The 26332-nt window shown below is 48.4% G+C and overlaps 1 long non-coding RNA gene across 1 annotated transcript in view; it reads right to left on the reverse strand.

The window, feature by feature from the left end:
- Positions 1-26332, reverse strand: part of LOC143174734 (uncharacterized) — a 98763-nt gene that overhangs the window by 41295 nt on the left and 31136 nt on the right. The window contains exon 2 of the long non-coding RNA XR_012999002.1: positions 16969-17125. This is a non-coding gene — a long non-coding RNA (uncharacterized LOC143174734). The remainder of the gene's footprint in view (positions 1-16968; positions 17126-26332) is intronic.

The following is a 26332-nucleotide window of genomic DNA, read 5'->3' on the forward strand; positions in this document are numbered from 1 at the left end:
CAGACGCAATCATGCTTTGCACTGCTATTGTCTGGCAAAGCAGAATTTTAGGATATGAGTCAGCAGAAAGGCGGAGGAGAAGCGAAGTCACTCAATAAAGGAAGAGAAGGGCATCCGTCCTGTCCTATTAGTTGCTCCCTAGGACTACGCTTCGCCAAGCTATACATGTTCGATCATAATCCTCTCGAGAAGGCCTTTCATGAGCCAAGAAAGGTTTCCATTAGAGCAACGTCGCGGCGCCCCCTCACGCGCTTATTTCTCTGTCCCTGTCGTTTAGCATTGCTGACAAAGGGAGCAATCCTTGCGGAAGACGCGAGTTAAAGGCTCGAGTTCGCTTCCTCGAGTGAATCACACTTCCAAACACGAAATTTTTCATGAGGATCACTGAACGAACTTACGGAAACGTCTCTAGTTCCGATGAATCTAAGATGTTCCGAGACCCAGGTATAGAGTTTCGAAACTTGCGACAACTATACCTAAGTTGGGTCTACGCTAGATTTTCACATTGGATGCAAATTGCGGATAGGTAGGTAACATCTGCGTCTCAATCGCGTCGACAACGTAGTGGGCACAGTTTCGCGGCTAAGGAAACTTGGAGAACGCGAGAGCACAAAAGACTGCAAGGTGTCAGTTCGGTGAAAGGAAATTCAGGATAGTGCGTTTCGGAAGATGGGGACAGGATTTCGCGAAGCGAACAACCTGGGAAAAGCGGGGATGAGATAGAGTAGCGGCGAAGGCGAAACGCGTATTGCCGACGCCGTATTGCGAACGGCCGAAATGAACGAGCGTCTGGGGCGAACGAACGAACGGCGTGCAAGCGGCACAATGCGACCAGCTCCAGACTGTACGTGCCTAATGGACTAAGAAGGCAACGGAGTCGCGCGATTTCTTCGTGTATCCTTCTCTGTTTTTTGCCCGCACACCTCGTCCAGATCTCGCTTCTTTCCTCGTTGTCCCAGGGGCAGCATCCGCACGCGAGATTCCACCTAGCCGAGGAAAGCAGACCGGGTCGTGGAAGGGGGAAATGGTCGAGAGACCTTTAAAGGAGTATTTTACTTTGTAGGCTCGAAAGAGTGGACATTCCTTTACGAATATTATCCGTGGAAGTGGAAATGGGGAATAATTATGAATTTCTGCTAGGCAATTTTCCAAGAGACTCAAACATCTCATAACAATCTTCCGCTTCTCCGTAGACTCTGAAATTTCAAAGTTTCACATAACATTAGATCCAAGATTTTTCGATTCCAAGGCGTAGAAAATGGTTGCGTTTCTCTTGGCTATAGGTAACTACAGGTTTGTAAAAATGTCGAATTTCGGTCGAGTCTTTTACGATTCTAACATCTCTAGGATGTCATGTCATAAAATGTAGAGGAAAGGAAGGTTTTTGGGTCCAAGTTTGCTTCGACACAATGCTTCCTGAAATCCGCTGATCAAGAAACTGGACCATGTTCGCTGGAAGGACGTTCATAAATACAAGCGCGAGTAGATGCACCAGCGGATGTCAAAGTTTATTTCGCGAGCGAGCTTCGGCGGTGGTTCGACGTAGTGCGCCACGTAGCTTGGAACGATCGGAAAATAGCCCGTCGTTCTTTTTATCTGGACCGCTCCGCGGTCCTCGAGAGTCCCAAGGGCTAACGTTTGTTCGCCGATCTCGTGCTCTCCGAAGCATTCGGGTTAACGATTCAGCCCGGAAGAGATCGGGGCAGAGCTCGCTTCCAATGTTCTGCTGTTTACATCGGTAAAAAAAGATCGGTCATAAATGCTGTCTCGAGTTTTGGAAAGTTCCTTTATTGCTGTCGTGAAGTTTGGCTGAAAAGTACCCTCCTGGACTTGCCGCGGCTTCTTTCCGAAAATTACAATTTTACCTTGCCGCATAAAGTTTGCGAACTACTCCGACGATCCAAGAAGACATCGCCTATTCTCGAATGCTGTTTCCGAGTTATCCAATCTTCCATTCTCTTATTTGTCATTCGTTAGTTTTCACGGAAAACTTGATTCATCACTCCGGATAAAAAATCACCATGTAACATTTATCATTATATTATCGTACCATTGTATCGTCGCGTCATCGCGTCATCGTGTCGCTATTTATATTCCTATACGAGCCACCGAGAAGCCACCCTTTCCAAGCTCAAAGCATCTGCGCCCTTCCAGCGGCACTAGAAAAATCTTGAAACCAGCAAAGAGTACGATACAAACACTACCCGCACACCCTCCAATCCACGTATCCCGAGACATCAAACGCTCCGACAGGAGTTTCGCTGGCGCAAGAGTAGCTACGTGGGCGGTTTCGTGTCGACGGATTGAAAAGTCGACGGCTATCGGTCTGGGTCTGGGCTGACGCTCCATCCGGAACCCTCTCTCGCCACGGAATCCTCGATGTCCTGGCGTCCAGGATCGTAGGCTGTTTCCAGATAGAGGCGGAAACGTTGTTCCTGGGATCAGCCCCGTGGTCAGGCGACCTCTCTCTCTCTCTCCGCTGCCTCTCTCGGTGCCGCTCTTTCGTTCGCCGCGTTGCCCGTAGCCTGTCTCCGGCGTGTTACATTCGGTGAACCGTAACTTACAGGATTTCTGCCGGTGGCGTTTCCCCCGCGCGCGTGTCTTTCGCGCAGCCCCGTTTCCCGTGCGGCCGCCATCGTTCCCGACGTCTCCCCGAGCGGTTCCCTCGCCTGTCGAAATTCTAACCGCCCTTTTCCCGGGGAACCCGGCCGATACACCCGGAAAAGCAGGACTAAAAGGAAACGGAAGTGCTTTTTTCCCTACCCCCGGAAAAGAGTGGCGGGCAAGCTCCTCTTAATCGATTCAGAGTGTAGTTCTGGAGGTTCTTGGGGATCCGAGTCCCTTTTTCGCGTGAGCGTTAATTTTGTATGGGAAGAGGGAAAAAGGAACGCGCGGAATTGAATCGGGTGTAGGAATTATTAAATCGAGACATAGGGCATTTGAATGTAACGTTTCAGGGACGTTCAGAACAGAAGTTTCTACTAAAATTCAATTGAATTCAGAGTTAATTTTGTAAACACGCTCGCTTCGAATTTCATTTCTCGCCTATTTTCATACGTATCCTCCGTTGATTACCGAAACGATGCCTTCATTTTCCATACGCATTCGATGCGAACGGATTGTACGTGTTTAAACGAACCTGCGAAACGGGTAGCCGCCATAATAATTTCAAAACTGAATGCGCGCCGGTACATTCCGTAAATTCCAGCTCGCTCGGCGTGCCAGCGAGCATATCGCCCGTGTTGCTTGACAGGTTCATCTCGGAAAACAGCGGTAATTTGTCGTTAAATATTTACACGATAACCGTTGACGCGCGCGGCCCCTCGTTAATCCATAAATCGTTTCCCATGGAACCTTGAAAGGCATAAATGTCGGCGACCGCCGAATGCGGCGAATAAAATGGCCCGTAATTTCCACGCTACTCGTTTCCAACCCTTCCCCTCTCCATCTTGTTTTATTAGCCACCGTAAATTCGTTCTTTCCTGTTTTTCCGGCCAATATTGCTCGCATTATTTGCGTAATCGAATAGCCGCGTAAACATCCGTAGACGCTCGCCGAGGTCCTTTATATCGTATTATTTACACGGAATGTAAATAGTTGAAATTTTCCCGGGCCAGTAGGGAGTCTGTCCAGCGAACAATAGCCCGAAATTGTATCGATAGTGCGCGCGCGCTGCCTGCAAAATGCGCGAACGAAAATAAGGGTGATATATGCGGCCGCCGAACCACGATCAAAATTGCGTCCTAAAATATGCATCGCGGACACGCGTTTCCAAATAATAGCGCCGCCATGATCCGACAACGGCAGTCGTGACGATATTAATATTTGAAAGCGCATTCCGCGTACCGAGCTACCAGAATCGCCGTGTGAAGCCGCAAGCCGAGCCTGTTAACGCGTGAAATCACGTACTGCGTACTGCTTATTGCCGTGAACCTTTCTTCCTGGCATGCCGCGCGTGTCATCGCCTATTTGTCGCTGGAAATCGTTTTATTTCGTTCGAACATTCTTCTTGGTCTTTATATTCGGCACGTTCGTGTTAATCAGTGAAATTCTTCGTTGTAGCTGTCAATTGTCCTGGTTAATTTCAACGAACACGATGTTTAACGATACGCGTGCATTCTTGAATTAATTGTTCCCTTTCATTATCTGATTCTTCGCTAGAAAAGTATCTCGTGGCGAACACGAGTCGCAAAGGCGAAATAATGAGACCCACCGAACGAAGACCACAATTTTAAGGAACAAGAAAGAACCTTTGTCATCCCGAGGCGACTTCAAAAACTGTTTCGTTTCAAAGTATACCAAAGGAACGCCAACCACAGAGGTAAAATAATTACAAGACTCGCTAAAAGAGAGTTCCTCAAGAAAGAAGAATAAGACCCGACCGCATCGAGGCGACACGAAAAATGCTGCAACACGGCTGGAAGCCGAGGTACCGGAAACGAGACTGTCTTCGGAAAACCGGAGCCCCGCAAAGATGGTGTCAGACGATCCCGAAGAATCAGACGTTGCGTCGCGCACCGAGGCTCAAACGCGAAACAAGCGCGGCGTGGAAATCCGGGTGCGGAAAAGGGCGGAGAAGAGTCCGCGGTAAAACGGGGTGTCGGTCGAAAGGGGACGCGGAAGTCCGCGATCGCGCGAATTAAGCGACGAGGTTAAAAGGTGGAAACGATCGTGAAAAGAGGAAAAGGAGCGGCCGTTGGGGGCGGACGAGCGGGGCCGAGAGTATTAAGCGGGCCGCGTTCTCGCGCGCCGCCGAGAAAGTTTCACAAAGCGTTTTCGAGGTAGTTTCCGCGATACTGTCGGCGGCCGGGTGAAGAGCGGGGCCCAGAAGAGAAAAAGGAGCTCGTGGGAAATAACGGCACCGGCTACCGACGTGTCCTTATGCTTACCCGGGCCCGTTCCTTTTTATCATTGTTCCCGGCCAAGTTCCCGGGAGCGGAATCTTTCAACTTCTTATGATGCTCGACCTTCTCTGCATGAGCGAGCCCGCTCAACTGGGTCAACCCCCGAGATCCCTCTGTCCTCGCGATCGCCCGCTTCGCTGGCTCTTTTCGCTCGCTGGCTGCGAATCACCCTTCAGCCGGCATTGTTTTCGACGAACGCCAGTTGAACCGTTGGATTCCTCCGGTGCCGCGCGCGTGGCCAGCCACCCCGGATCCCGGTTTTTATCGTCCGGAGTTTGCTACCGGCCGGGACTCCGACACCGGCGCGGCAGGACTCATAACTCTTGATCGCCGTTCCGCGTACACTGTCGCCCGAAAGTATTTCATCGGTCGTTCCGTGATCGATGGACCCGCTTGTTCCAGTGGAACTAAAAAACTCCTTCAGACTTTATGGCTGATATTCCAAGTTCCCGGCACTTGCGGGAATAGATTCTCCAAACTGTAAAGTCTTTTATTACAGTTTCTTATGGTCCGAATTAAATTCTTTCCTCTGGATCTTCCGAAAACTCTTGCGTAACGGTGAATCTGACGGCGGTGAACTTTCGAAATCTTATTACGTACGATTAAAAAGACGGTAGGGAACTGTTCGTTACAACCGCTGCTCGTTCTCGATCCACCGCGCGGACCCATAGATCCGATAATTGGCGCGCGAGGTCGCCTCCAGCCGCGCGTATAAATCAGCCCATGATCCATGCGTTGCACGCTTGAAAAATATATCGCGGGGCACGCGTTTATCGCGGGAACGTCAGCCGGCAGTATTACATTTTCAAAAGTTATAACACGCCGCTGCTATTTATCGTCGGCAGCTAGACCGCCGCGGCGCGGCAGCCCGCGTCACTCCGGCCGCTCCTTTTTCATTCGGCTTTTCTCTATTTTCCCGGCCACGATTCCCGGCCCCGAACCGCGTAATCCTTTTACCGCCGCCTAACGGCCGTTCGATCGTGAAACGATGTCCCCACACCGCCGGACCCATTTCCTAGCTAACCGGCCGGCCTCGAGTCTCTTTCACTTCAAATATTTGGTCCGGATATACCGAGGGCGGCGATGGCCAACCAGCTCCCGTGTACTTTCCAGATTTTCCTCGCCGGAATATGATAAAGGGGCCAGGCTCTGGCTGGTGTAACGGCGAACAGTTCCCGGCCACGTATTCCCATCGGCCTCGGCCCCTCCCGCCCTTCTGCTCTGGCCACTCGGCAAACACTACGCGAGAACTCGCCCAACGTTTTGCCCCTGCGACGTTGCGTGTTCGCCGGTTCCTCTGGCTCCAAGCTTTTTCGTTTCCCGCGAAACGTCCGGAAACTCGATGCTGCTTTTGGACTGTTGACACATGGTTAGCGGAGTTTTGAATACGTTAACCGGTCTAACGGTGAGCGTCGACTCCGTTTATGGTCTTCACGGTTCTTTGATTAAATTGTCCCTCTTGGTTTTGGTGCGCCGAGCGGTTGGCACATTTATTTGTTGGCATACCTGGAAAATTACCCGAATACTCTGAATATGTGAGAATTTTCAAAGAACAGACGACTTTCGCGGAGCACCGAAAATAAGTGACCGACGCTCTCGAAAGTCATGAAAAGACAGTCAATCGGGAACATCCGCGGAATCCGCCGCTTCACCGTATTTCTCCGGCAGTTCTCGATCCATTATTCCGACAGTTGGAACTGTCGATACGCCAGGACTTTTCAATTTTTTTTATTCCGCGGCCCGACTCGACGGTTCGAGCAGTTTGACAGTGACGAAGGTCAACCGGCCGGTCGGCCTGCCGGCTCGAGAGCTCTAGAACTGCGATTAAAGTCGACTATCTTCCGCGATTATCCGATCCCCGCGTTCCGGGTCCGACGGGGCCGAGCCGGATCGCCGAGACGATAGTCAAAAGAGTCGTTTAGATAAAAAATGTTGCCCGGCATTCAGCAAATTTATCGGACGATTCCATCGCACCGGTCGTCCCCGGATTCTGCGCGGCTTCATAAATTCGCCGACCCGCAAAAACTGCAATTTTCCTCGAGATTCAGTGGACGTCAATGTGACGTTCATTGCTTGAGAAAGGCCAGCGAAATGACTAATAGCTCCGGACCCGCGTCCCCCCTAAAAACGAATTAGGGAAAAAGTGTTTCCTGTAACTTCCCGGCCCGGCCGGAGCCGCCGCGGCGAGTTACATCAATCGAATTTACGAGGTAGTTCTCGCTCGGCAATTTCGTTACACCGTCCTCCGTGCGTTAATTGGCAGAATTAACATCGAATTTGAACGTGAGCAATTCGGGTCGCCGTACGTCCGCCCGGAAACGCGATACCGGTCGCTCGAGCAGGCCCATCCAATTAATCGCGTTCTTCTCCGTACGATCGAACGGTAATCAAGAAACCGCGGGGAACGTTGTTGCAAAATAACCGAAGGTTTCTCCGGGGCGGAGGGAGTTCGAGTGAAATTCATCTTTCCGCGGAGCATCTACGAAGCAAAAGATAAGGGAAATGAAACGCACGTTCCCGGGATTGAACCATTTTTCATTGGTGTCGTGTTGAGGCTGCATTCTCTCTGTTTGAGAAATGGGATCGTAAAGTTTGAAAATCAATTAAATTCCATCTGACTCGAACGAATCCACCGAGATAATATTTTTCATTTTTCGTTGGGAATCAACGGAACGCGCGTGAAAAAGTGTCGCGAATTCCAGAGATTTCTGTCCAATTAATCGGGTAAGGTATTATTCCGGGGTTTGGGACTGGGTGTCAGAGAATTTCCCGCTGGAAAGAAGATTGCTCGGATCGTAGGCGTTCGTGACGGCTGTCCCGCGGATGCCGCGCGAGTTAGCTCGGCTGGCTGGAAAATTCGCGGCTGGTAATGCCGGCCGTTCTGATCGAGTGGCTCGATAAATCGTTCCAGGATCGCAGGGAAGAGGCACCGGCTATGACGAGGAGTCCGAGTGGTCTTGTTTCCCTGCCGGCGGGTATCACGAAGCACGGGGATAGACAATGATAAGGAAGAATGGGCTTGGGTAAGCGCGAGGACACACCGGGACCGTAAATTCCCTCGGCGAATCGTTTGCTTCCACTATCTTGTCTCTCTGTTTCTTCTCTGCCGGCCGGTAAATCGTTTTCCTTTATTCTCTCTCTTTCCCTCCTCGTTCGGCTAGCGTCTAGCTGCACCAGGGCAGTAAAGCTATAGCTCTGGCGCGACGCGTTTCCAGTCGATGTTTAATTGCTACCGATGTCTCGTCTGAGCTCGTAATTGTTCAAGCTAATCGATAGATCGCGGCTTTTAATGAGAATTTCAATTTTCGAACGGCAATTTATAGATATCTCGAAATGGCATTTCACAAAGAAATTTCTTTTCTATCTGATAAAAACGTAGCAGTTCCAATCAATTAACTCTAGACGGCTCAACTATATTCGACAGAAACTTGTTTCTTAGATACACAAGAGATGATTAATCTAGAATCAACAAGCCCCAAAATCGTTGATTCCGAAGGTTCAAGTTCAAAGACTCGAATGATCAATCTTCCCACAGCCCGTTCACCTGATTGCCCCGAAATCAATCGAAGACAGCTAAACACTTAAGGACCCTTCTGCGACTTCCGGCGTCGCGGGATTAACGACAGCTCCGAGGTGCCAGTGACGGCTGGTTTTCTATTTCCGGCAATGGGATTCGCGGCGCATCGCGTGATTCATCGACGCCGATGCATCAGAGTCGGGCCGCGCGAACTAGGCTGGCTGGAACGATCCACGCGCGTTGTTTCGACCGCCGGGAAATAGGCACATTCGTCAACGAGCTGACTCGGTGATGGTGTCCAGCCAGTTGGAGCGGCAGTTTAAACCTGGCGCTCGCCAGCTCGCAGACCGCGTTATTGTCAGACTCGCTGGGAGAATCGCTCGGGCCTGGTCAACCGAATGACTAAATATCTACACAAGGCACCTCTGTTTTCCAAAGATATTCAAAGTCATTTTCTATCCACCTCCATCGAAGCTTCAAAAGAAACTTTCTTATCTTGCGCTTTAATGATCATGGAAGTGATATCTCTCGAAATTCTTTGGAACACAGCAAAATAGAAATTTTAGAGAACTTTCATTCCATGTGAAACTATTTAGCAACTGCTCGAGTTATTATACACGAAGATGAACATGGATCTCGCTCCAGTTTCAAAATTCCCATCCTAAACAAACGAAATTCCCATAAAAGTTGCTGGTCTAACGATGACAACCCAGCTTTCATTTATTCCGAGACGGCGACGTCTCGCAATCTTCTCAAATATTCTCTAAACAAGCGTCACCGGGCATCCCTTTTCACCCTTATCGGCTTCCTCGCCCCCAAGCCTCGCTCCTTTCCCGACTTTCGTTGTTGATAAACGCGGCAGCTGCTCCTCCTTCTTCCGCGGCGGCTCCCGACGTCTGACAAATGCTCGTCGGCGCCGAGACACCGAATTCGCGCGAGACCCCGGGCGCTCGATCCACGTCGGGATCGATATCGATCTGCGGCCGACTGCGATCTTGACCAAGAGAGTCACGGGTTTTCGGGAACACCGCGGAACGAAAGTCCGCGATTTGATTCACCGACCCCACCCACGCTGACCTCTAGAAGAGCCACGTTACGCGTGAGTTATGTCTGTACCGCTGACTGCGAGTATCGGGCAACTTATCGAACGCGAAGTGGACTCGAAAGGAGATTTCTTTTAGCCGTACCCTCTGCCTTTACCCTTTGACCGACCCACCTTAGGAGATCTTTGTGGACCGAGTTTACTTTATTCGGTCTTTGTGAGAAGTAACGTTGCAGGGAATCGTTCAACTAGGTTGTTAGCTTCCAGCTTCCATATGGAACGGATTCAGCGATTTATATTGGAATATTAATAGTTGTCATTTTAGAATTGAATATTAATATTCGTGATATTAACAGTTATAATATTAATAACTACAATTTTAATAGATAAATATTAATAGCTGCAGTATTAATAGTCGGAGGTAATACGAATAACAGTGATGGTTGAAAAGTTGGAGAATATTATGGTTTATCTATTCATAGAGCGATAATAAACGTGGATCGTTCATTTTATAATATTGTAACGTTTAGTGGAGCATAAAATTCACGCGATGCTGTGCAATTTCCGCGCAATATTCGATGCAGTGTGGACGCGAACGTAACCGCGAACTTTTAAAGTCGGACATTTCTCAGGTTCATGGTAACAGGTTGACGCGACATTAGACGAAGCACGTGGCACCGTTCCGTCTCGTTATCCGCGACGGCACGGTAAAATAATCGCCGGACGCGTCTCCGATCGAATGGAAAGTCCGTGAAAACGGGGCGTCCGCGCGGCACCGTGATTGATTTCCTCGAGACTCGATGCTTTTTCGAGAATCTAGTTATTTCGTTCCTTTCGACCGGTAACTGGAATCGGGGACAGAAAAGGATACGAAATTGATTTCAGACCGAGTCCCCCGGCGAACAGTCACCGATACTTTCATCCCGCTCGACTGGAAACCGCGCAATAAAGTACGGCTCCGAGGTATAACGTGGAATACGCGATAAGTATCAAAGGTCTTTGAAAGAACCGTGTTAGATAACGGACATTAGGATCATCGCCTACTTTCCAAACCATTCGTAACATCCACCAATTACATCGTCAGCCATAACATTTGCTAATAGGCTAGACGATCGCAATAACAATCCAGCCTGCATTCCTATCGCAACTGTTTTACCATTAACATTCACGTATTTGTATCTCTGCCTACCGTACACGTTTCAACGCAATATCCGAAATTGACTATCTCGAGTAATAAAATTTCCATATAAAGACGAACATTGAATCCTATCAGTGAACTGCTTTTAACAACTGCTCAACGGGAAAAGAAATTGTGTATTCGGCTCAAGTGTATTTTCATTCCCCATGAAAGTTCAATAGCCGTAACCATAAACCAGTACTCACTCTTAATTAATACGAAGCGGGGACTCCTCCTCCCCGTTAAACCCAATTTAAAGCCACCACCACCTGTCAGTCTCAATATAACAAGGCGAGGTGTTAGCCGAGAGACCCATCGACCTTACCCTCGTTAAATCCACGCTGCAGGCTTAAATTTCATAAACCGCCCCCACTAAAACTGCGCGTTATGGAGCGTCGAGTGTCTCAACATGACTATCTACCTGTCTCATCACCTAACATTACCGTTCGAAACATGCAGGAGGATTTCGAAGGAATCGCGGGTGGGCTCGAGAAGGTCCGACGCGGAACGCTAACGTTGCGCGACAACCGGCAGAAATTTAATCAGAATTAACGAGCTCGACGCGTCGAATACGCGGCCCGCCTTCTTGCCTTCGCAGCTTAAGCTGTCTGGGCGGTGTGGCTCTAATAAACGAAGACGGGAGCCAGTCCCGCGGGTTAATAACGCATAAAATCGCTGGAACGAATAAATTTTGTTGCGGGAACCAGCTTCTGCCTACTTAACGCGCTACCAACCGAATGGGGAGATCTTTCAGTTCGCGAGCAAGCCACAAACACCGCAACTAATTGGGGAGGATCCTTGCTTCTCTTAACAACGCGTTCGCTAACATTGCCACTTATATGCAACGATCGATATCTCACGTTCTATGTAATAAATAACACGTGTTCTTATTTAATACTCTAACTCAAGGTATAATATGTTTCTCCACTCCCTAGTCCACATAAACACAGTACGTTTGACTCGATATAATTCCGTCGGCGTAGAAGCTGCTATTCAAGCAACCGCTGCCAAACATGTGGTTGATACAGCTTTCGATTCACGCAATCATATTCTAATCTCTATCTTTAAACCTCCAATTTCCAAGATCGAAACGAACGGATGTCCACTTTTCCAGGAGCAATAGAATCGACTCTACAATAAGCATCCGTAAAGCCAGTGTTAAAAGATACTTGACTCGAACGAGTCGTCGGGCCCCGGTTATTAAACTCGCCCCTCGGCACGCCATTCTCGTACAGCGCACGGCACTCGGAGCGGCCGCAAAACTCGTCCAAGAGGAATCTCGTTACACCGAACGAACACCCATAAATCCACGTCGATTTTGAAAGCTACGGAAATTGGGAGAGCGCGTTGCAACGCTGCACTCCTTCTTCGTTCAGCCCTCCGCCCGGTCCGTTCGCACCTGTCCCGCCCCCTGACTCCCTGATCTTCCGGCCACCTTTTCGCATCCGTGTACTTCACGGAGCCGGTGGCTCGACGATATTATCGGGCGCCGGGACGATCCTCGCAGCATTTCGAACGCGCGATACCGATGTTTCCTGCGGGATAAGAGATTGGAAAAGGGACGGCCCGGAAACTTCTCCGCTCGGCTGATTCCCGATGCATCGGGCAACGGTTTCGTTTTCGACGTTTTTCCTCGGCTCTCGCCCCTTCCCGGCGGCGCCCGACGATTTCACGGCTGCCTCCTAAGCGTTCGCGCTCCCTCCCCAGGTAAAACAAGCGTAAAATAAATTTATAGTCCGGGTTCGGTGGAGATTTATTGGCGCCGCGTGCCTAGCGCCCGTAGACCTTTAGGTATAGCTGCCATCGCGAGAGCTATCTTTTTGCAACGCGAGGAGGCTGACTCGTTTCAACCTTCAGTTTTGTTCGACTCTTTTGGTGTGGTTCTGATTAACGGCAGTCCAAGAAGTGGCACATTTCCGATTCGAATAACGGATGCAAAGGGGTTTTCTAGCAAGGTTAATACGTTTGGACAGTAAAATTGAATTCTTTCACCGTTCCTTCTTGTAGTTTTTGTAGCGATTTGTTAGCGTTTTTGAGGAGATATTAAGGAGGCGGCGTGTCGCTGTAAATTTAGAGCGTTTAATGCTAATATTCTCCTCTGAAATTGATGGTGCACATAAATATTAACATCAACTGGATCAGCCATGCTATCTCTAATGTATTCGCATCTTAATGTAGCTAGGTATCGCGAGGATAAATTCGCGAGCAGCCGGTTACCGGGCGATAAATCGTTTTTATCGCGGAATTGTTTGGCGGCACGAGGCGCGGCCAATTGCGGGCCGGCCGCGTAATTCCGCTGATATCGGAATACATCACCACCGACGGTTCCCATTCGGTGCTCGTCTAGCCGCTAATGCCGCGATTTGCACCGCTTTAAATGGCTAAGCGACCAGCGTATATCATAAACGCGTGACTAATTCGCCCTGGCCCGCGTGCTCGCGCAAATCGCTGCTGGCGACCGCTCGTTACAGCAAATCGAAGAAACGTTAGCTTCGTTTTCATGACAGCGGGATGATATTTTCGAAAATTATTCTCGAGAACAATGTTTCGACGAATCACTCGCACGTTCGGCCATGAAAAATACAAAGTGATCGACTTAAATTGGTTCCACGAAGAAAGGAGATAATTTTGGAATATTTTCAATGAGAATTTTTACTAGTTTCTTCGTAGAAAAAAATTTGCGTGTAATAATTACGAAGAGACAGAGGCGTAAGAGGAATACGCGTAGTAGTTCAGAGATTAGCAGGTGCAATCAGTATTTTGTAGAACGAAACACACATTGGCCGTAGAGATTACCAGTCAAGCCTGTCAAAAACTAATAATTGAGTGAACTAATAATTAACAAAGTTTTAATAAACTTCCGCTAATCGTGAAGCGGCTATGCCGAAACACTGTGAAATAGGTGGCAATATAATCACGGGGTTCCTCTAAAGCGGAACGCGACGCCGAACCGCGCACTAGAACTTATTAAATTCGACTAAAAACAGCTAATCAAGTACAATCTTCCATAAAAAATCCTAAACAATAAACCAATCAGCTATTATCGAATATCCGCAACATTCCACAAACAATTGAATATCTCATCCAATCGATCTCCAACCATTCGCAGTTACATTAGACAGAAAGAACCACAGTAACCATCGTTTTCGTAACTCGTTAATAACCAGCCAGTCTTAAATCATTCGGGAAGCGAGCCGGTTTAAAATATTGCCTTCATATCGTGCTTTCTTTTTACCCCGACAGGTCCGATACGTTCGATGAAATATCGATAACATTTCGAGCCGGCCGCGTCTATAAAGATCCGCGGCCAGCCCGAATAGATCTTCCCCGCATTTTTCGAGAGCGAATAGGAAGCGGCGAGGGGAAAAAACAGCGACAGTTCGATAGGCCGGCCAGAGTATTTACTCGCCCGTCGCCGGGTGCCGGGATAAACGCGCGAGTAATAAATCCATTGGCCGCGTTTTACTCCTTTAACGCCTTCGGCCCGTGAAAAATGGCCGCGTCTCTGGAACGCGAAAATCTCTGTCTCGTTGTTGGCCGCTCGTCGCGTCGTCGGCCGTCGCGTTGCAAAGGGGTGGCAGCGGCGAGTGGTTCGACGTGGACCGGTGACAGGGTTTCGAACGAAGCGAAGCGGAATAGAATGATTTTATTGTCGGCGAGGATCAAGGATCCGGGGACAACGAAACAATACGAGCGAAGCTCGGGCTGAATGGAAATTCTGGGAGTGAGGCTGAATCTTGTTACAGGGAAGAGGATGAGAGGGGAGACAGACAGCCTTGGATGTATGGAACCATATGGAATAGGGGGATATAGTCGATTTGTTTTGGCGGCTTAATCAAGATTCTGATGAGAGGTGGAATTTAATTTGGAATGGGGGTGCTGAGATGTCAACGAATTTAGAGTTTTTACCGTTTTTACTGTTTCTAGTAGTTTTACTGTCGTCACTATTCTATCTATTAATACTTCTCGGAATTTAAATACTCATCGGACACTAGAAAGCGATCCAGAAATTTTGCCTGGCAACGAAGCGTTTCTTACCGCCACCAGGAATATTCTGTCCCGAACGTGGCCTGAACATCTATTGAATATTTAGTAAGTTCCAGGTTGCTCGAAATCCCAAACGAATTCCAGTTCACGCGATTCTAACTGTTAAATTCAATTAATCTGTCCGGCTCTCAGTTTTACAGGCAGCGTCCGTGGTACTGCGCTGCGATTTCGTCCAGCCTCGCTCTGCACTGACGAAAAACCGAATTAACTATTATTTTTTCGACGCGAACAATCCCGCTGCAGTTTGTTAAGCGCCGATATTCCTCTTCCGTTCTCCGAGAACACAGGGAAAGGGTTTATTATGCGAAACACACGCAAAAGTTGCGGCGCACGGTCGAAACCTGCGTGCAATTCGGAATATTTCGGCTTTGAACGACGAGTTTCTAGGGGGGAACGAGCGATTCGCGGGCCGATCGATAAATTTCCCGATATCGTCGGGGTGTTTGCTTGATTATAAAACGGAAAGCAGTCCCGGACGAGGGAGAAAGGGGGCGGAAAAGCGGAGGCAATAAAGCACGGACGATATAATTTCCGAAGCGCGTCGATTCGTTGCGGCGAAAACAGAAACACGCGCGACCGTAATTAAAAAGTTCCGCGGCCCGCCGCCGCGGCAAAAATTGAAAATTGTATATACAACGACGACCGGACGCCAGCGAAAAATTCCCAATGCAAATTCACGGTGGCCGTGCGCGGAAGGCTGTCCGGCCGCGAATTTAATTCGAATCAAGGCACGGAGAATCGCCGATCGATCCGCGGTACCGACCGTCCACAGTCACGCGGCTGCGATCGTTAATTCTTGCGGCATTCCGGGACGTTTAATTAGCCGTTCGCTGCAATAATATTTAATAAATCAACGTAACAATTGCGGTCGCGGTAATTATGTTCGTTGTTGAAGTACGGAGCCGCAAGAAATTTGAATAAAGATTAACGCGCGACGCGTATTTGCGTTTCGATTGTGCACGGTTATAGGAAAAACTGGTTCAAATGGGAACTCTAATTATTTTGTACAAAGCTCGTCTATAGTGTAATCAGTTAGAAGGATTAACTTCACTTTGCTCCAACTCGTTCAACAGCTCAACAAACGAATTAGAACCTCTAGCAAAATTAAGTAATATTCCTCCACGAACACTCCAAATAAAATATTTGAAGCTGAAGACGTCTCACAGTACCGTCTCATTCCCCATATGACAAACTCCTTGTTCCCACATTGCCATGTAAGCGGCAGCAACGCCAAGCTGAAACGAACAACTCGATTAGAATTTGCAGAAACACGGTCACGAGGTGACAGGATAGCGTCACTCTTTCCGCGTTTCGTATCGCGACGCAACGCTCTTGTTTGCACCCCCCTCATCTCCTCGCCGTGTTCCAGTTGCTGACCGTTTTGGCCAGTTCGAAGCAGCGTCAGGTTCGCCGGAGCGAAAGGCAAACGGTGGAATGCCAAACGAACGAACGGAACGAACCTGCGGACGAACGAACAGCGTTTCCCGTCTCCCTTCCTACCGAGGAAAATCTGACCGGACGAGATTCGAATAAACGGCAATTAACTGTTCCTCGACTCGCCGCAATTAAACGTTTTTAGATCCGGCCTCGCCCCGAGCAGATTTCAAACGACGGGCTCGTGCACCGTTGCTGAAAGGAATCGACTCTTCGTTGAAGATAGAGCCGCGGATTGAATTCGAGATCGAGTGGACATTGAACGAGACGCATGCCCCGCGGCGAACGAAATTCCGCGATCCGAACGAATCCACAGGTCTCCCCACTCCCCTCGAAGATCCAGACGCATGTCTCATAACGGTATGACGTTTGTTTTCAATACGAGCTTGCTCCTTCCGCGCGGATGCATTCCGAATCTCCGGCGTTCTCGAGGCAGACGCTATAGAGGCAGGTTCGTTGAACCCCGAGAAGTCAGAAAACAGTAAATAAAAGCTAGTTCCCTATCTGACGCACGTTCAGTTCCGTGGGAGTATTTCCTGCGAGAAAAATTACCCTTATTTAAAGTTTCTGATTTATGGACTTGGCGAACCGCGCTGTAAGAGTTCCAGAGTTACAAGCTATGATTTACAACTTAATGAGGGGTATTGATAAAGACTGACAGCGTTGCTCCAGCTAATTCGCAACTGCGGACGTTTTAAGATTTCTACGATTCTCTGGGATTGATTAAGACGGAAAAGTTCGTAACTGATGATATTAATGATATGCAAATGAGATGCTCGGTAGTGGACGGCCGTAAGAAATACGTAAGAGGCGATGAAAGCGCAGCGACTGTATATGAAACGCTCACCAGTCCCGATGGGTCCCGACAAAAGAATCTCTTTTCCTGCTGAATAAGGATGGCCGCCCACGTCGATTTCGCCGGCGATTTCCTCGGTTCGATTCCAGCGTGGCCAGGCTCGCCGTCGGAGGTACGGCACAGGAATCCGCGTAAACTCTGCCTTTTCCTGCATCATAGAAAATATTTCCGGTACTTGTGTGCTCAATAAATACTTGTTTTCGTGTGCTACGTGGCCGAAACCAGCCTGCGCCGGGAAAAGCGAGCAACGCTAGGAAGAAGTTTCTCTTCTTCCCGAAGCGCTCGAGTTTTTCACTGTCTCCGTCGCTCGAAATAATTGAAGAGACATTCTCATCCGCGCAAACGATATCCGAGCACCGCGGCGCGCTTAAATAGAGTTGCAAAGAAATATGATTGGACGGGGCGAGTGGTTTTCTTTCGGGGTGCGAAGGGATGGGAGCAGTTGCGCGATCCTCCCAAGCAAGTTTTTACGATTCCATTCTCTTCTCAGCGAGCGCATTTCCCTTTGTTTCATGGCAAGGAGGGAATTCCTCCCGCGGAATGAAAAATGTTTGCTCGCCACTTTCCTTGCAGGAGCGAGCTGGGACTTCCGCGTCCGAGCTGGCTGGATTGCTTCTCGAATGAGGATCTCGCGTCGCGCGGAAGTAAATGAAAATCATTGTCTCCTCCGCGCCGAATTCGGTCCCTATAAATATCGTACTATCCCACGTGTCGTAGTGCAACTGTAGCTACCATTTTGATAAATACGAATTCGTCGAAAGATCGGAGTATCAGCGTTCTAGCGAACAAGACACTTTTAAAATTTTAGATATTTTTTATCGCTACAAATTCCGAAGAATTTACGAGCTAACTACCGACAGCTCGACAACACGATCAATTTAATAAAACCGCGCAAGATTCCAATATCGCGGGGCGACAGTCACTCGGCGCACGGCACACAATTAGAACGTGTGCCGACTTTGACGTTGACCCACAGGAGCGGCGCAGGCTTTCATAAGCGGAGCCAAGAGCCGCGGAAAGTGTGGCAGTTAGCGCTTCACCAAGCACGAAACCAATTTTCGAAAAGGGGGTTATTTAATTAAAGCAATTTATTCGAGTTTCGCCCGGTACACCGGACGGCGCACCTTCCGTTTCTTGCTCCTCGTTTTTCCCCGCGTCCCTTGCCGCCCGCTGCCCGCGGAGCGGGGAAAAAAGGGAGAACGGAATCTGCAATATCCAGGCCCGCTGGCGGCTGGCCAATTTCCGCGATAAGCTTTTAATTATTATCTCGAAACTAGGTAAAGCCCGTCCGAATACGTCGCGGACCGTGAAAGCGTCGAAAGGCTTCTCCCACTGTATTTTTGTTCGCCGACGAATAAAAATACGCTCGCGAAAGGAAACGTCCGGAGACGACATCGATCCGATCTTTCTTTTGCGCGCTGTTAAGTGCTGCTTTCGCGAGCACGCGCTGTCGCAAAGATAAAGGGAAGATAGCTCTTGCTCGAGCAAGAAGGGACGTGGCCTCGACACAGGGCGCGGAATAAAAGAACGAATTCTACGCTGTTCCTAGAATTCTTCTTCCCTTTGAATGCAACCGAAGATCACGGATCTCGGTGCTCCAAGATCGAGGCGGATAATTCGGGAACTCCGGATACGCTGACACGTTCTCGTTTGCAGCAACCAGCGTCGGTGGCTCGCTCTCGAACTTTGCACTCGACACTGCCGCAGGGGCCACGTCTCTCGACGGGATCTTGCTACCAAACGATCATTTGCTTGTGCCTGGACCGAGACGCGAGGACAGAAGATCCAACCGCTACTAAAATGATTCGACTAACTGGGCTAATTTAATTGGAATTGTGGCAGTTTTCGGAGCAGCGATTTTTTTCGAGTAGCTTGAAACCATCGTAGTTCACTTTTTATCCACTTTTAATGGAGCTTCTCGGAAACGTTTGTGGTAGCGTAGCCGCTCGCAGGGAAATTTGAAACAGAGAAATTCTATTTTCATGTAGCAGGATTCGAAAATCATAATATAACGATGCCGCGGAATCCGCGAAGCGAGGAATTTTTCAGGAACACGATTAATCGTCGCGGTTCACCGGGCAAACGGTGTATTCGCGGAATAAAATTCGTTACGGGTTGCTCCCGGCCGCGTTCCAGCGTTTCTTCCTCGAATTAAAAATACAACCGGCCGGGAACGAGAAACTTTCCGTTTAAAACTATCCGGCCGCAGATTTTTTTCAGCTTCCCTCTGCCAAGCCCTGCCTCGCAATGTAAAGAGCCCTCTGAATATTCAAACGAGCGGGAACGGTAACCGGCTCGTCTCGCGGACGCGGCGGTCCCGGTTAACCCTACGAACACTGAGCAACTTATCCGCGCACGCAACTATTTCTTTCTGATGCTCTTTCCGGACGGTAATCCCTTTACTGAAGTGCAAACTTCATCTCGTTCTCGAGAGAGATTCTAACTCGAATCTGAATAAATGAACAAGGATAAATATTCTATTCTTAATACTCTCGATTGGCAAAGTTATTCTTTCCCAATACTTTGAAACTGACCACCTTGACCAACTTGCTCCTAGGAGGATTTAAAATTTTTAATTGAATCAGTGACCAAATTTCTAGAATATTCCGATTAGATCACTCTAACGGTCAACATGGATAATTATTGACCTGCACACTTAGCGTAGAAGCATCTTTTTCAACGTTCCGAAGTATCACAGGCCTGCCGAAACTTGCTTAACGACATCTCGAAGGTTAGAAATCTCTCATGCCAAAAATCCGGCGGATAAAGTTCACTTTCTACCCAGTGATTGAATATGCATATTCATCGCAAGAAATTCCGGACCGCTTTAAAGAGCTCCTCCAGATTGAACTTGCAATTCGGGACGCGACTGGAGGTCCGCCCTCGGTCTTATCCTATCGCTGGTCTCATTAATAGAGCGTCGGCGAGCGTACCACTGTTATCTGATTCGCGAGGCAAGTACAAATTGCTGACCGGCTCGATAACCACGGTTATTCAATGCAACGGGCCGCAACGGAAAGTAACGTCGAAATCTGTTGCCAGTAAGCAGAGCTCATCAAGACTGATGGTCGAAACTTGATCAGCCGATAGGATCTCTGGAAACAATATGTACATCCCGCCATTCAATTCTCGGCATCGAATCCATCGCTATTCATTTCGTTCATTTTTACGATTCTAATGAACTCTGATTCGTGTAAAATCGTTCGAATCTACATCAAATTTCCCTCGCTCGATCCTTGCTACTGAATTAATTAACATTATTTTCACTAGCTTGAAAAGATATAACAATCGATAACTACATAGAACCGTTAGAAACATTATTAACCTTTTGTCACTCGACCGTATCTATTAAACTAATGAATATTAAATTTCACGAATTGAACATATTGTGATGAACTCCGATGGATTGATTACCTCGTAGAAACCGTTACGCGAACCGATATCAATTTCAACGATCCAAAAAATTCCATCGAACTCCCAAGGCCCGATTGACCTGCAGAATTCCCCGAAACGCGGAGAATTAATTTCCCCAATCCAGTTCCCCAATATCGGGCTCGATATTGATTTCATCAATTCGGAAGAGTCGAACGGAATTTAATAGTCCGACCCATTATCATCGAACTAAGGAAAATCACGGCAGTAGCTATGCTATCTCGAAACAGTTATGCCGAAGCAACGAGTAAAGCGACGATCATCGATCGAAGCGTCGACACGTGGTTTCCCTTTGCTCTTGTCGGGTTCTTAATGGACGTAGTCAAAATTCATTGACGAGGTGTTTACGAGAACAGCCATATGGATCGTACTGAAATTGCGCGATTACCATATAGCGCCATTACAAAGGTCCATGCACGTAAACGACGCGAGCAGTGCCGCAGCGAACATTTTCCAGTAACAAAGTAACAAAACTTCTGTCGTGTGCACACGCCCTAAACGCACCGTCGAAAGCTGTTCGTCGGTACCGAAGCTATATCGCGAACGCAGCGAAACCTCAACAACGAGCAGCTAGAAAGTTAATCGTCGCGACGAGCCTCGTTATTTCTTCGCGGGCGGGGAAGCGGCGCGTGAAGAGGAAGCGAAAGTTAACGAAGTCCGAAAAAGGGGGCGGGTGGAGCGGGCATCGCCGGCCGGCTTAAATAAGCAAGAAAATTTTAACGAGCTTCCCGGCGAATTCCGCGATTCCTCGGGGAAAAACGGGCCGACGAGTTTCTCCGTTCAATTACCGATGAAAACACGTTTTCCCGGAGAAAATTCTCTTCTCCTCCGGCTCGCCGCTGGCTATTCTTGAAAGGACACTATCTCCTTTGGTAGCGGGGGGTCCGGGGGGCGAGTCTCGTCGCTTTCAAGCTGCCTAGGCCCGTGTTTGCCCCGCGACGACCAAGACGTCGTCTGCCCCGCATAAAGATCGCCCCTCTCTCTCCTCCCTTTCTCTTTTCGCCTTCGACGCTTGGGTCCGACGTCGCTGAAAAGCGAACAAAAAGCAGAAAACCTCTCGGAGAGTGGGAAGAAAAAAAAGCTCGAAGGATGACCGAGGCCGGGGGTGAGGGAAAGGGGGAGACTGGTTTTCCCGGCGAGGCTCGTGCAAACAGTTGACTCGACACCAGGTAATTACGGGGCAACGACGCCGGACAGGTTAATTACGCGGCTACGCCCTTTGTGCGTCTTTTTTCTCGACGGCGACGACGACGGCGACGCCGACGGCGACGATCGAACGCGACGAATTTTCCCCGCGGTCGCTTTATGAGCCGGAACACGCCTGAAACCGAGAGTAACGCCCGACTCGACACACCCCCGTCCACGAGACGGTATTCAAACGTTCTTGAAAAGCGCGCACCCACCCTCCGCGATCGCAGTGCGCTTTCCATGGATGAGGGTGCGTTTCCATTATACGTTCGGACGCGCACTGCAGTTCGGTTTAGACGGAAACGTTGTTTGTATCATCGGCTATGGAGCACGCTTCGATTTAGACGAAGCAGCGTCGTCGAGTGAAGTCACTCATTGAAAGGAATATATTTACAAAAGCAAATATATACATCCGAGATCTTGTGTTTCAAACTTTCCAAGGAAATATGGGTAACGTATGCTTCGCCTCGAACGATTTTACCCGCGGATACACGCGAATCTTTCGGAAAGGGGTTTGCGTCTTGAGATTGATGTTGTGGCGAAGCTTTCCGTGGAAGAGGTTTCTTTTGTCGAAAGAAAATAATGGTTCGATTGAGCATCGTACGCAGGAGAGACAAGGTTCACTGGTTTCGGGTCAATTGGAACTCTTTTCCGTTTTAGTGAGTCGTGCGATGTAGTTTTGACAAGCGCAGTTGCGAAAGAAATCAAGAGGGAAGTGGTTAATCGCTGGAACCGATCGATCGGACGTGGAAATTCTAACGGCAACGCGGTTTCACCGGAAAGCTGGTCGAACTATCGTAAACCGATTAACACGGTGCTAGCAGTACGACCGGTTCAAAAGTCTCGTTAAGCTCGGAGTGTTGTCGTTTACACGTTCCTGTGCCGACTGGGTGGGATATCGTCGCCTTGAAGAACACGGTGGAGTACAAATAAAAAGCATCAAATCCATTCGCTTCGGTAACAGACTTATCCCCGGTAAATCCTTAGTAAATGTAACGATAGGTCATTCCTGTGTAACGTTACTTATTCTTTCTTTACAAGGACAAATGGTATTAACGTTGATTAATAATTATTCGATGCCAATGTTCATACCGTTTCCAAGCAATTTGGAAACTCCAGTCGTAGGTGACTGTCAGGACAGTCAACGTGTTAATAGGTAATTGATCCAGTTTTTCCCGAAACCTCGAAACGCACGGAGAACAGCTCGGAAACTAAATACCCATCCGGAATCCCGTTTTCGCGGGAATAAATCGCCACAGCCGCGCGGTCGTCGTTGATTTACGACACGGCTGGCTATAATTCCGTCTGCTCAAACATCCTGCGTCCACTGGCGTCGTCCTGCGCTGGAATTACGCGAGAACGACGCTCCGAGCGGCTGTCGCCGATTGTTCCATCGTCGACGAGCGCTTCAACGCGATCCGTTTGCACGCCGTTCAGCCGAAACTTGGACGGTCGCACGCCCCGGCGGAGCTTTTGTTCGCCGTCCGCCACTTTTCGAAAGGCGTCGCCGTGCGGAAGTTCGATTGGCCGTTGAAAGCCGGCCGGGGTGTAACGGGCAGATATCGAAACTTTGACGGATTACGAAAATATTCGAGCGTTAATCGAACTCGGAATTTTACCGACTATCGCTGGGAATTTATGTTTTCCTCGGCGAAAAGGGTCGTGGGTGTTCGATCAAAATCCAATCCTCGATCAACGAAAATATTAAATGTCGCGTGAAACGAAACGATCCGGATTAAATTAGAATTTTAGCGTATCCTCGATCCTTGTACGGTACTCTGTCCAGTTGTATTATTCAAATGAGCTTGCTGAAATAATGGGAAGGAAAAAGCTAAACAACCGCAGCAGCGTTAAAGAAAGAAAAAAGTGGCCGGCAAAACGACGCAGGAAATATAAGGACGTTTGTATATGATTCTTCGTGATTTTTGAAAATTCTGACGCAGAAATTTGTGTATTCAGAGCTGAGCGGGCAGTGAGGAGGACGAGGATGTTCGTATAAAGGATAAAAACAATTGTCGGAAGCATTAGTAAGCGAGAAGAAACGAGAAATTGTTGAAGCTTACGAGGCTCTAGCGTCTGCAGCCTTAAATAATGGATGCGATTCCGTGTTGCAGCGTTCGCGAAACAAGAGGGAAACGGTTCCGGCGAAATTCCCGCGTGCAAAAAAATCGCCGACGACGAGACGGCCGTTGCTTTGAGCAGCGATAATTCGGGGGTTCCACACGCGGCCGCGCGCGAACGGGGAACGTTACGTCCGCGGCACGTTTTCTTTTCGCGCGTCGATAAAAACGAAATTCCGGAAGCCATTCGAACACGCTTAAATCCTCGACGAAATTCCAGACGTCGCGCGAATGTTTCCATTTCAGAGGAATGTAAGTACCGAATGCGAGGAAATTCCGATTATTCGATTATTATTGTTTTCCCGAGGAGAATGGCTGCGAGCGTTGCTTAGGAAGTTATTGCTTTATGTCGCGTTCGCGTCGTTCCTATTGTGCGCGTCGCTTCGCTATGTTTGGAGCTTGTTGCAGAGATGGATAGAGTGGTGGACAATGCTACGATGAAAATAGAAGTTGATAGACCTGCGTACCCGATTTGAATTTATCCTTGAGTTAGGTTTGAAACGTACTGAATCGTAAGAAATACAATTCGAAAATTGAAAACGCCAAGTTTGAAATTTGAAATATTTCATTCCTCGAGCGTACGAGTCTCCCTTCCGAATTGTCCTCGATATTTTCATCCGCAACATTCCCTGTTCCAGCTCCGCCAACTAAAACAAACATTTTTCAGCGGAAGCAACTTAAAAATACGCGACGAAGTAAAAGATCGATCAACTGCTCGACAAAGGAGCGAGCAACCAAACGGATTTCCAAGCATGTTTCCTGTTTAACGTTTGACGGAGCTCGAGGGCAGCGGTTCACGAGGCGCAGCGAGCGTTGCACGACGCGTTCATTGTTGCTCGAAATCGAATGTACAAAATAAACTGTTCAAAGAATCCAGTGGAATATTCCACGAGCGTAGCGCGGCATTGTTCCCCGACATCCGATTGAACCCTTACAATTTCCCGGAGCCTTTAAATTCCCGGGGGGTCGCAGCGCCGCGCGTATCGGCTCCCTTTGTTTTCCCAACAAGAAATCAGAAGGTAATGCGGCCGGTGGCTTTCCGCGTCGCTTTCCGGAATTTGGGGGAAATTTCAGGATTTAAAGCGCCGCGGAGCTCTGCTACAGAACCAACTTGCAAATTACCGGTTCGTGCGGCTTTATTTCATTTTGGGAGGCTGCAGGCTTCCAGCTTCCGGGGAAAACACGCGAATCCTGTCCCGTAAACCCGTGTTTTTCGCGTGGCCTCGCGGAGAACAGCTTTCGAATGAAACAGAACTGGAACATAATTCTCGACTTGGTCACTGGAGAACTCCCGTTTCGCTTCTAATACTGGAAACAATGATCGATGTGTTCCGTTGTAAGTCGAGTGCCATGAAGTCAATGTACCGAGTAATTTTCATTTTTAAAGACACTTCTCCCGCGGCTTCGTCTAGCAAACGCGCCGCCTGTATCGCTTCGGTGAATTCTGTTTAGCACTCTGTAAATTTTAGCCACGTCGCGTCGCCGTAACGTAATTAATGCGTGATATATCGTGCGACGTGTCGCGGTAACCGCGGTAATAGCGACAGTCGTGATTAACAGAACGCTGGAACGTTCCCTTTGAGCCTTGACTCACTCGAGTGAATACTCCCAGATAATTTTATAATTTTAGTAACTGCGGTTTCGTGTTTAAGATCTACACTCGTTTCCTACCCATTTCCTCGTATTTCTATTCTCACTGAAGGCTAAACATTCTTCAGAGAAAAATATCTCTCTTGCAACCGACGTAGCAAATAATATTCATACTTAAATCTTTCGATAGAAAATCTGAAAATTATAGGCTGGAATCGAAAGTGTAAAGCAAACGGTTGATTTGTAAATGTAACGCGCATTCTTATCCCTTCGATATTATAAGGTGCATTTATTCACCGTAGTATTATACTGCGTCCATATTGTTGCGAGTTTTTTCATTTTACGTGAAGCTTAACGAACCGCAAGAGAAAAATGTCGTATCAGGTATGAGGTTCCGTTTCAAGGAGGACGGTGCACTGAAATAAGAACCGATCCGACTGTAACTGATGTTCCCGCCGCTGTTCTCTACTTTTCTTTCGTCTTCTATTTTATTTTTCCGCGACGCCGCAGCATTGTTCCCGCGCGACCGCAACCACCGTCCGCGACTTCCTCTTTTTTAATGTAAACGGACACCATCCGCCCTAACAGTGTCCGTAAATAAACCAATGCACCACCCGGTACGCTGGATGGAATTTAACCGGTGAAAAGAGTGGTCGAACAACAATGTAAAATGCTACGATCAATGGAAGATACTGGATATTCGAGTCGAGGATTCTATCTGTCAGTCTTTGTTCGGTGGAGAACGTGCGATCGAGTTATCTCGCGTTATAGGAACGGTATATGCTTAACAGTAATATCGCGATAATACCATGGAACGGCTAAGAATCGAAAGAAATTTCAAAATTGTCCAATATCTTATTTCTATACTTTAAGAATTCCTTTCGAACCAACTTTCATATGTTCTATTCCTTCTTTCCGTGCAATAAAGTTTGCAAAAATGTGTGGCACGGCCATGTGATAGTTAATCACGAAAAACAGGAGCACGCGACCCACCGAGTATTACGTCAGAAAATGTTTTCAGGGAC

The sequence above is a fragment of the Nomia melanderi genome, chromosome 7 (assembly GCF_051020985.1).
Source record: "Nomia melanderi isolate GNS246 chromosome 7, iyNomMela1, whole genome shotgun sequence".
Lineage (NCBI taxonomy): Eukaryota > Metazoa > Arthropoda > Insecta > Hymenoptera > Halictidae > Nomia > Nomia melanderi.